Here is an 11,674-nt window from a genome sequence, read left to right on the forward strand (position 1 = left end):
CAAGATTTGATCTCGTTGCGCCACGTCAGCCGGTGCACCGAGATTTCTGTGCACCGCGACACACCAGATCAAAGCTCTGCTCATCCAGACCGTTCGTTCAATCTGCTAATCTAGCCAATCACAGCCATCCGATCATTTCATCCGAGATCCAACGGCGTACAGTGTTCAGCGGTACCGGTGTACCATACACGCGTTCACACCATAGCGTAATCTCGGAGCCTCTCTCTCCTCTCGCCGGCGACGTTCTCTCTCTCATCCGATCTCCACTTTCCGGCCGCCTCCTGCCTCCGCACCACCACAGAAAGTTTTATCCCCTGCTGTAAAGAAAAACCCCGGTGGTTTTCAGCGTTTTATCCGCCTCATCTGGCCGGAAAAAGGCCGCGATTGTCGGCGGCCACCGAAGCTTCAAGTCATCGATTCTCCTTCGTCAGCCATCAACGACAGACGATACCACCACCATCAGAATCTTCGTCCTCAGATATACCAGGATCGACCGTCGTTTGGACAAAAATCTCGCCGGGAAATTTCGCCGCCGCCAACAGTAGCCGCGCGTGAGTCACACGCGCCGCCAGTGGCATTTTCGTAATTTTCGGAGAATTTCGAGGGTATTTCAGTCTTTTACCTATACAGTGATACTCAGGTAAATTTTTTGAGATTTCTAACATTTTTTTATTTTGTATATAAATTTTCTTGCATGTAAAAAAACAATAAAACAAAAAAAATATAAAAAACAACGTGGTTCCTGTCACGACCAAAAGATTGATGTCTTATCCCAAGTGCAGGAGTGTCAAAGTAATAAATAACCCGGCAAGACCGGGGTCGAACCACAGAGAGGTTAATTGTATAAATTATAAATAACAATACAACAACAACAACAACAACAACAACAACAATAACAATAATAGTAATAATAGTAATAATAATAATAATAATAATAATACTCAGTACGTGGCGTTGTTATACCTGAGAATGATCTAAAAGATCGGGTCACAGGTTTCCAGCCTATATACTGATTTTATGAAAAGATCAAAGAGATATATTATATAATATAAACAGATTTCTGATGCGAATGAACAAGGCAAGACCAACAATGTCAGGATCCTTGATCAAACACAGAGCATACTTAACGTACATAACATATAACAAGAATGTAAATAATAATAATAGTAGTAGTAGTAGTAGTAGTAATAAAAAGAAGAAGAGGAAGAAATTAATGTGAACTTTGAGATGGAAGATTAATGTAAGGATTAAACAATGATAAAAACAAATGTCAAGGTTAGAGGATTCACTAATGGTATTTCAAATAAATATAATATAAACTCTTTTTATTACTCAACTAGAAACCACACACAAAGGAGGTTCTAATCGGATGATTTATCATTAATGGCTCATTATAAAGTATTAACATGATCATATTAATTATCTTGTCTAAGTAACACCATACTTATAAATATCATCAGGCATTCATGTTGCTAGCTTATGTTAACAACAAATCAAGTTCCTATCATAACAACGATGTCGGCCGAAAACTATGAAGGATCAAGCATTCGATGTACCAAGTGTTATACAACATAAATCTAGATTAACCATTTAACAAGCAAGGTATTAAGAATTAGTAAGATAAAAAGATAAGACATGCTAATAACAATTTATCTTGGATATAAACATTAAAGTCCATGTTGAGTTTATATTATACCTTATTCTAACACCATTAGTAAAACCTTTTCACCTTGACATAATTAACTTAGCTAAACATAATGAAGAAGAAAAACATAAATAAACAAGATAAGAACATGATTATGATATAAGTTAACTAAGTATATGAAAGGAAATGAAAAAGCATAAACAAGAGATTAATATAACATGAAAGAAAACTTGAACATTACAAAGATATAAAGAGAGAAAGCAAGAAGATGATTTTGATCTGAAAAATAATATATGACTAAATACATGGCAAATGCCTCCTTTTATAGGCTAAGATTCAGAACTATTGATTGGTAGGCAACCATTGATTTGGTGGCTGGTTTTTGACATTGTTGGCTGCTGGTTCTTGATATTGTTGGCTGATTTTTGATATTGTTGGCTGCTGGTTCTTGATATTGTTGGCAGATTTTTGATATTGTTGGCTGGCCAAAACGTCATTGCTAACATCAGAATTTGAGCCCTTTGTTTCATGAAATCTATGGGAAATTGTCTCAGCTTTCCAGCAAAAAAAACCAGAGCTCATTTGGACTTCTAGAACTCAAGATATGAGCTGAAAACCGAACAGTGTTTGAGTTGCAGGACAGGTTCCGACTTCTCCGTTGTTGCTAAGATTTGAACTTGAAAACGGCAGAATTGAGTCTTGGACCCTTCATGAAAGTTTTAGGTCTATGTCTTATCTTTCCATCCATATAAAGTGGACCTAAATCCGAGTTCTACAACTCCAGTTATGATCAAATAACCGAATGGTGTCCCAGTTTGGAATTGAACCAGCATCTCTTTTCCTAGCCTAGTCCTCCTTTTGTCTCTTCACTTTCAATAGTTAATCACATCAATCAATCCTTTGAATTATGAGATATACCTGCATTCAAAACAAGCATTTACCATAAATTAAAGATATATTATATTATTAGACTTGTTATTATAAAACATGCTTTAGTTAGGGAATTTAACGATACTTTAGTGCAATACGATGATATAAAGCCTTAATGAGAATGCACTTTTAAGTACTAATCAGTTCCCACACCCATTTTATCATATTATTGTTCGTGGATCCAAAGCCCAATTCTCGAATATGGTTATATCTATTTCTCAATAATATCAAAATAAAATTTGTTTTTATAAACGAATATTATTTGTCGACACGTCTCTTTTTTTTAAAAGGACCGATGTCAAAAATGTAAATATCAAATATGGATTATTTCCATTATTTCTTTTGGTAATCCAGACGTAATTCTCCTTTTTAGGGTTGAAACGTCATATTTTAGACAAGTCTCCTAATTTTTAGGGACTGATGTCATTTTTAACGCGTCTCCTATTTTTAGGGACCGACGTTAATCATTTTAAAAAAAAAGGCAAATTACCAATAAACCCAAAATATAATGGATTATATCCATTATTTCTTTTGGTAACCCAGACGTAACTCTCCTTTTTAGGGACAAACGTCAGTATTTTAGACAAGTCTCCTAATTTTTAGGGACTGATGTCATTTTTAACGTGTCTTCTATTTTTAGGGACCGACGTTAATCATTTTAAAATAATTACCAATAAGCCCAAAATATAATAGCATTTGAATCAAATAAAAAATACACAAGTAAGGGTAACCTTTCTTTTGAAAGGATGTTTTAAGGGTGGTGTCTACCTTCCCTTAATCATAACTAACCCCGTTCCCGAATATCTGGGACCAGTGTCTAATTTGGGATTTCTAGTTCCCTCAAATTACTAGATGGCGACTCCAATAAAATCTTTGTTTTCCCCCAATCGAGAAAAAAAAAACCTTTTTGTTAAAATAAACAAAAAAGCATGAGCCGTCGCCCGACGTCGTGTATCGACAGAATGGCGACTCCACTGGGGACTTAGGGTTGAGCCAACTGCTTGTGTTTGCTTTTCATTTATTTTTTTATTGCTATTTATTTTTGGGTATTTATTTTATTTGTGATTAGTACTTAAAAGTGCATTTTTATCAAGGTTTTATATCATCATTTTGCACTTAAAGTATCAATAACTCCTTAACTAAAGCATGTTTTATAATAACATATCGAATTATATAAGATACCTTTAATTCATGGTAAATGTTCATCTTAAATGCAGGCTTATCACATAAATGAAAGAATTGATTGATGAGTTAAAGTACTGAAATTGAAAGGACAAAGAGATGGCCAAACTTAGAAAAGAGATGCTGGTGCAGTCCAAACTGGAACACTGTTCGGTAATTGGGTCATATCTGGAGCTGTAGATCTTGGATCTAGGTCCATTTTATATGGATGGAAAGATAAGACATAGGACTACAACTTTCATGTGGAGCCCAAGATTTAACAAGGCCGTTTTCAAGTCCAAATTATAGCAACAAAGAAGAAGTATGAATCTGTCCTGCAGCCCAGACACTGTTCAGTGTTCAGCCCATATCTCAAGTTCTAGAAGTCCAAATGATCTCAAATTTTTACCCTGGAAAGATGAGACAATTTCCTAGAACTTTCATGATTCAAGTTTGTTCAAATTATGACGTCATCAATGACGTTTTTGGCAGACAAGAAGATAAGAATTGTCACCAAGTCAAGATGTGGCCACCCACTCATCACTTAGTCAACAAATCAATAGTTCCGAATTTTGGCCTATAAAAGGAGGCATTTGCCATGTATTTAGGCATCTTGGTTTTCAGATCAAGATCATGCTCTTGCTTTCTCTCTTTATATTTTGTAATGCTTAAGTTTTGCTTATAATTAATCTCTTGCTTATGCTTTTCATTTCCTTTCCTTGTTTATTTATGTTTCTTTCTTTCATTATGTCTAGCTAAATTAATTATGTCAAGGTGAAAAGGGTACACTAATGGTGTAAGAATAAGTATAATATAAACTTAACATGGACCTTACTGTTGGATACTAACATGCTTTATATTTGCTATCTTGTTCACTTATAATACTTTGCTTGTTAAATGGTTAATCTAGATTTATGTTGTATAACATTTGGTACAACAAATACTTGGCACTTTCATAGCCCATACTGTATGGTATAACCGACACCTGAGCTATGAAAGGAACTTGATTTGTTGTTAACATAAGTTATAATCATGAATGCTTGACAACATTTACAAGTATTAGCATTATTCGAATAAGATAACTAATGTAATCATGTTAACAATTTATAATCCGATTGGAACCTCCTTTGTGTGTGGTTTCCAATTGAATAATAAGGGTTTATACTATACTTGTTTGAAATACCATTAGTGGATCCTCTAACCTTGACATTTGTTGTTATCATTGTTTAATCCTTACGTTAATCTTCCATCTCAAAGTTCTCATCGACTTCTTCCTCTTCTTCACTGTTATTATTATTGTTGTTGTTGTTGTTGTTATTGTTACTTTTGTATTATTGTTATCTATAATTTATACAATTAACCTCCCTGTGGTTCGACCTCGGTCTTGCCGGGTTATTTATTACTTCGACACTCCTGCACTTGGGAGAAGACATCAATCTTTTGGTCGTGTCAAGTTTTTGGCGCCGTTGCCGGGGAGGTAAATTCTTGTACAAATTATAGTATTTATTTTATTTTCTCTTTTCTCTTTTCTTGTATCTAACTTTGTTTCTTTTGTTTTGTTTCTCTTTCTTTTATTTTCTTCTTCATTTTATTCTCCTACACGTGCATGAGAGTGTGGTCACGTACATTAAGTGGTAGACTTTGTAGGGTATCCTCATCATTTTCAGAAAATATGGCTGAAGAAGATAACCAATCGCTTCATAATGAGAATAATGAGAATATTCGGGTTAGAACTCTTAGAGATCACATGAATCCCACAAGAACAAGTGCACCCTCATGCATAGTTTTTCCTCCTGATGCATCTCATTTTAATTTTAAGACAGGCATTATTCAACTTTTACCATCTTTTCATGGCTTAGATTTAGAAAATCCATACTTGCATTTAAGGGAATTTGAGGAGGTTTGCAACACATATAATGACTCAAATTGTAGCATGAACACCATTAGATTGAAGCTTTTTCCTTTTTCATTAAAAGATAAAGCTAAAACATGGCTACAAAATTTGAGACCTGGATCCATTCGTGCTTGGGATGAAATGCAACAACAATTTTTAAGGAAGTTTTTTCCATCCCACAGAACAAACTCTTTCAAAAGACAAATCATTACTTTCTCTCAAAAACCAGGAGAAACATTTTATCAATGTTGGGATAAGTATCGAGACTTACTTAATACTTGCCCCCATCATGGTTTTGAAACATGGAGATTAGTTTCACATTTTTATGAAGGGTTAACTCCTAGAGATAGGCAAATGGTTGAATTAATGTGCAATGGAACTTTTGAGGATAAAGACCCTAATGAAGCAATGGAATACCTAGACTTGCTAGCTGAAAATGCGCAAAATTGGGACACCACAGGTACTTATGAGGCACCAAGTAAAACCCAACCTCATACATCTAGTGGAGGTATGTACAACCTTAGGGAAGATCATGACCTCCAAGCCAAGTTTGCATCTTTAGCTAGAAAGGTTGAGGCACTAGAATTAAAAAAGAGTGGTCAATTAAAATCTGTTCAAGACATTGCATGTCAAATCTGTGAAACCAACGAACATTCAACCAATGATTGTCCAACCTTGCCTTCTTTTAAAGAATGTCTCCATGAACAAGCCCATGCATTAAACAGTTTTCAAAAGCCCAATCATAACCGATATTCGCAAACATATAACCCTGGTTGGAGAAATCATCCAAATTTCAGTTGGAAGAGTGAGAACAGTAATGCTCAAACTTCACAGCCATCGTTTCCAGCACATCATAATTTCCAAAATTCTCATGGATATGCACCTCCTTATGCTCCCCCTCCTAGAAGAAATCTTGAGGAAACATTGCATGCATTTATGGAAAAGCAAGAGGCAATTAACACTCAACTTGCTCAAAGCATGACAGATTTTAAAGATACTCTTGCAAAATTGACATCTGCTCTCAGTTTCCAAGAGAAAGGTAAGTTTCCATCTCAACCACAACAAAATCCCAAGGGGCAATACAATGCGAATGCAAGTAGTTCGGGAAGCCAACACATGGATCACGTAAAATCAGTCATCACTCTTCGCAGTGGTAAGGTTATTGAAAAACCCATTCTTGAACCTTGTGAGAATGATGATGAATCAATCTCTGAGGGTAAGGAAGGGGTTGAATCTGATCATTGCAAAGAAAAGACTGATTCTCCGCCAGCACTTCCATTTCCTCATGCCATGACTAAACAAAGGAAAGTCAATCACAACTCTGAAATCTTTGAAACTTTCAAACAGGTAAGGATCAATATACCTTTGTTGGATGCTATTAAACAGGTTCCTTCTTATGCTAAATTTTTGAAAGATCTGTGCACTGTGAAGAGAAAACTGAATGTGAAAAAGAAAGCCTTTTTAGCCGAACAAGTAAGTGCCATTCTTCAGAACAATAATGCTTTGAAATATAAAGACCCTGGTTGTCCTACAATTTCTTGCTTTATTGGAGAACATAAAATTGAAAGAGCCTTACTTGATCTTGGAGCTAGTGTGAATTTACTTCCATATTCAATTTTTCAAAGTCTCAATCTAGGTGAGTTAAAACCAACTTCTGTAACTCTTTTACTTGCCGATAGATCTGTAAAAGTGCCTAGAGGAATAGTTGAAGATGTGTTAGTACAAGTCGATAAGTTCATTTATCCTGTGGATTTTATTGTCTTGGACACACAACCTGTTGAAGCATGCAATTCATTTCCTGTTATTTTAGGACGTCCATTTCTTGCAACTTCTAATGCATTGATTAATTGTAGGAATGGACTGATGAAGCTATCATTTGGGAACATGACATTGGAGATGAATATTTTCAACATTTGCAAGCAACCTCGAGATGATAATGATTTACAAGAAGTAGATTTTATTGAAGAATTGGTTTATGATCAATTTGAATCTACTTTGAGTAATACTGAGTTTGATGAATTTGAAGATTTGCAAATGACTTATTCTCAGGAAGAAATCACGGATGAAAAAGGCATTGAAAATGTTGATGCGAATCTTTTGTCAAGAGTGACAACAGATTCGATATCTAACATCACACCAACCGATGATTACTTTCCTGACAAATCCTTACTTTCTCTTAGTTCAATGCCTTGGGTTGCTAAAAATATCAATTTCCTTGCCTCAGGAGACTTGCCAACTCATTGGAGTACCGAAGACAAAGGTAAGTTTTTGAACGAAGTGAAGCAATTTTATTGGGATGACCCTAACTTATTCAAACATTGTCCTGATCAAATATTTCAAAGATGCATTGCGGACAATGAGGTAAGTAGTGTCATTAAATTTTGTCATTCTGAAGCATGTGGGAGTCATTTCTCGTCAAAAAAGACCATTGCGAAAATCTTTCAAAATGGATTTTATTGGCCCACCATGTTCAAAGACACACATGCATTCTGCAAAACTTGTGAAAATTGTCAAAAAGTTGATACTGGTCAAAAAGTTTTGCTTTATAATTCTCGACTCCATTTATTTCCTGGAAAGTTAAGATCAAGATGGAGCGGTCCATTTATTGAGAAACATGTGTATCCTTATAGGGCCTTTGATATTGAGAATCCAAAGAATGACAATGTTTCTAAGAGAAATGGACATCGTTTGAAAACTTACTTTGATAATTTTCCTAGTGAAAATGAATCCATTGGTTTGAATGATCCTGTAGATAAAGGTTGATTATTTTGTTTTTCTCACATTGTTTTTGTGTTTCCTTTTGGTGTGACTCTTGTTTTACTAGTCTCTCATCCCGGTCAAATGGCGGACAACGGTACTCCGTGACTTCAGTCGGTTCTTTCAGTTTCCCATAATAACTGATATCTGTATATATTTGTGCAATTCTTTGCTCTTTCTCTCTTCTTTGAATCTCTTCTCCAATTCTCATTTCAAAATGGACACCATTCTTGAAAAATTGAAAAAGTACTTTCCCGCTCTGCCTCAGAATGCGATTACAAAAATTTACCGTGCTAGGTGTGCAAGATTGAAGTTGTTAATGGATCATGGAATTCCTGAAGATATTCGTTGGTTGATTGAAGCAAAGGTCCGATTATCAGGTGAGTCCTCCAATTCTTTCATTTCACACATGCCTGGAACAGGTAAAAGCACTTTTGCAAAGAAACGTCATGCAAAACGACTGAAAGTCTGTCACAAATGTGCCAGATGGACTTGTAATGCAACATGTCGTTCTTTAGGAATGGTATCTATAAACCGTGAAGATAAAATACAATTCATTAAGGATGGCCTGAGTAAGGGGTCTTTAGATAATCTTTTGTTGACCCTTGAGACGCATCCTAGTGGAGATGTGCATCGTGCAATTCATGATTTATGGCCCCATTTTCATAAAGAACATGATAGACTTAGTCTTGGGAATCTGACTAAAAAAGACCCTGTTTGCCAGTTTTTAAGAAAACTGGATGGGAAGCCTATCCCCGACCCATAGAGGGCGTTTAAGCCGTTCTTGGACGTAAAACCAAGGGAAGATGTGAGCTACAATCACAACTACGATTTGAGTTTGAGTATGTAAAAATTTATGTCTTTCAGTTTTATTAATAGCATAATATTTTTTTTTCTGTTTTGTTATCTTTTATATTTGTTTAAGTGTGTTTCAGGTTTGTCAGTGTTCGTTGTTTCAGGTGATGTCTTCTATACTCTATCTTTCTACCTTAGGACATTGAGGACAATGTCTCGTTTTGGTTGGGGGGAGAGGGTAGTAGTATTTAAAAAAAAAAAAAACTAACCAACTAACTGTTTTTGTTTTAAAAACCATTTGGCAAAACTGTTATTACTAGGATAGCAGAGTAAGGGGGAATGACTCTTGAGACGCATCTTAGTAAACATTTTCTAATGGTTATTTGCAATATTCATAACAAGGCCTATTAGAATACTTCTTGAAATATTCAGGTTTACAAACTCTCGCATTGTTATCACTTAATTCTGCTCATATACTCATTTAACAAGTATTCTTAAACCTTCATTTTCACACACACACTTTAACATATGATTGTGGGTTGCACATTGGATTATTACATTATTTATGTTCTTTTGTTAAAGTTAACAACTAAGGGATAGGGATAATCTATAATTTGCAAAAAAAAAACAAAAAAAAAGAAAAAAAGAAAAAAAAAAGAAAAAAAAAAGAAAAAAAATGATGATAATAAGAACGTAGATAAGTTTGATTTCGTAGCCTCCCTAACCTAAGCAATTAAGCCCGAAGGGGTGTTTTAACACCTAATACCCTAAAGTCAACTGACTTGGGAGCTATTGGCCCAAAGCTTGTTACATGGGTTAAGGAGAAAAGCTTAAGGGAATCAAACATTGCACTATTTACATATCAGTATCTGCAACCCGAGTTACTAGGCTCGTAGGGGTGTCTCAACACCTAATGCCCTAAGATCAACTGGTCTGGGAGTCATTAGCCGAAAGCTCGTTACATGGGTTAAAGATGCATTGTGTTTTAAGTTATATGTATAGATATTAAAAAAAAAAGAGTAAAATAAAATAAAATAATCCCAACCCAAGGAAGTTAATCTTAAACATTAGAACAAAATATTGTTTTCTTCCAATAAAAGCCCCATCATCTATGTTTCATACATTGAGCACATAACAAGGAAGGTTTATTAATATTTTGTTTAATAGGTATTGAGCAGATATATAAATTTAATGAGAGTTTGTTTATCTGAATAGATTAATGGAAGTTGAATGATGAATGCCTTGCTTTGTGGAATTTGCAAATTGTTTTTCTACTTTAACGCTTTAATTACTAGGGACTAGTAATAAGCTGGTTGGGGGGTGTGATTAGTACTTAAAAGTGCATTTTTATCAAGGTTTTATATCATCATTTTGCACTTAAAGTATCAATAACTCCTTAACTAAAGCATGTTTTATAATAACATATCGAATTATATAAGATACCTTTAATTCATGGTAAATGTTCATCTTAAATGCAGGCTTATCACATAAATGAAAGAATTGATTGATGAGTTAAAGTACTGAAATTGAAAGGACAAAGAGATGGCCAAACTTAGAAAAGAGATGCTGGTGCAGTCCAAACTGGAACACTGTTCGGTAATTGGGTCATATCTGGAGCTGTAGATCTTGGATCTAGGTCCATTTTATATGGATGGAAAGATAAGACATAGGACTACAACTTTCATGTGGAGCCCAAGATTTAACAAGGCCGTTTTCAAGTCCAAATTATAGCAACAAAGAAGAAGTCTGAATCTGTCCTGCAGCCCAGACACTGTTCAGTGTTCAGCCCATATCTCAAGTTCTAGAAGTCCAAATGATCTCAAATTTTTACCCTGGAAAGATGAGACAATTTCCTAGAACTTTCATGATTCAAGTTTGTTCAAATTATGACGTCATCAATGACGTTTTTGGCAGACAAGAAGATAAGAATTGTCACCAAGTCAAGATGTGGCCACCCACTCATCACTTAGTCAACAAATCAATAGTTCCGAATTTTGGCCTATAAAAGGAGGCATTTGCCATGTATTTAGGCATCTTGGTTTTCAGATCAAGATCATGCTCTTGCTTTCTCTCTTTATATTTTGTAATGCTTAAGTTTTGCTTATAATTAATCTCTTGCTTATGCTTTTCATTTCCTTTCCTTGTTTATTTATGTTTCTTTCTTTCATTATGTCTAGCTAAATTAATTATGTCAAGGTGAAAAGGGTACACTAATGGTGTAAGAATAAGTATAATATAAACTTAACATGGACCTTACTGTTGGATACTAACATGCTTTATATTTGCTATCTTGTTCACTTATAATACTTTGCTTGTTAAATGGTTAATCTAGATTTATGTTGTATAACATTTGGTACAACAAATACTTGGCACTTTCATAGCCCATACTGTATGGTATAACCGACACCTGAGCTATGAAAGGAACTTGATTTGTTGTTAACATAAGTTATAATCATGAATGCTTGACAACATTTACAAGTATTAGCATTATT

The sequence above is a fragment of the Populus nigra genome, chromosome 1 (genome assembly GCF_951802175.1).
Source record: "Populus nigra chromosome 1, ddPopNigr1.1, whole genome shotgun sequence".
Taxonomy (NCBI): Eukaryota; Viridiplantae; Streptophyta; class Magnoliopsida; order Malpighiales; family Salicaceae; genus Populus; species Populus nigra.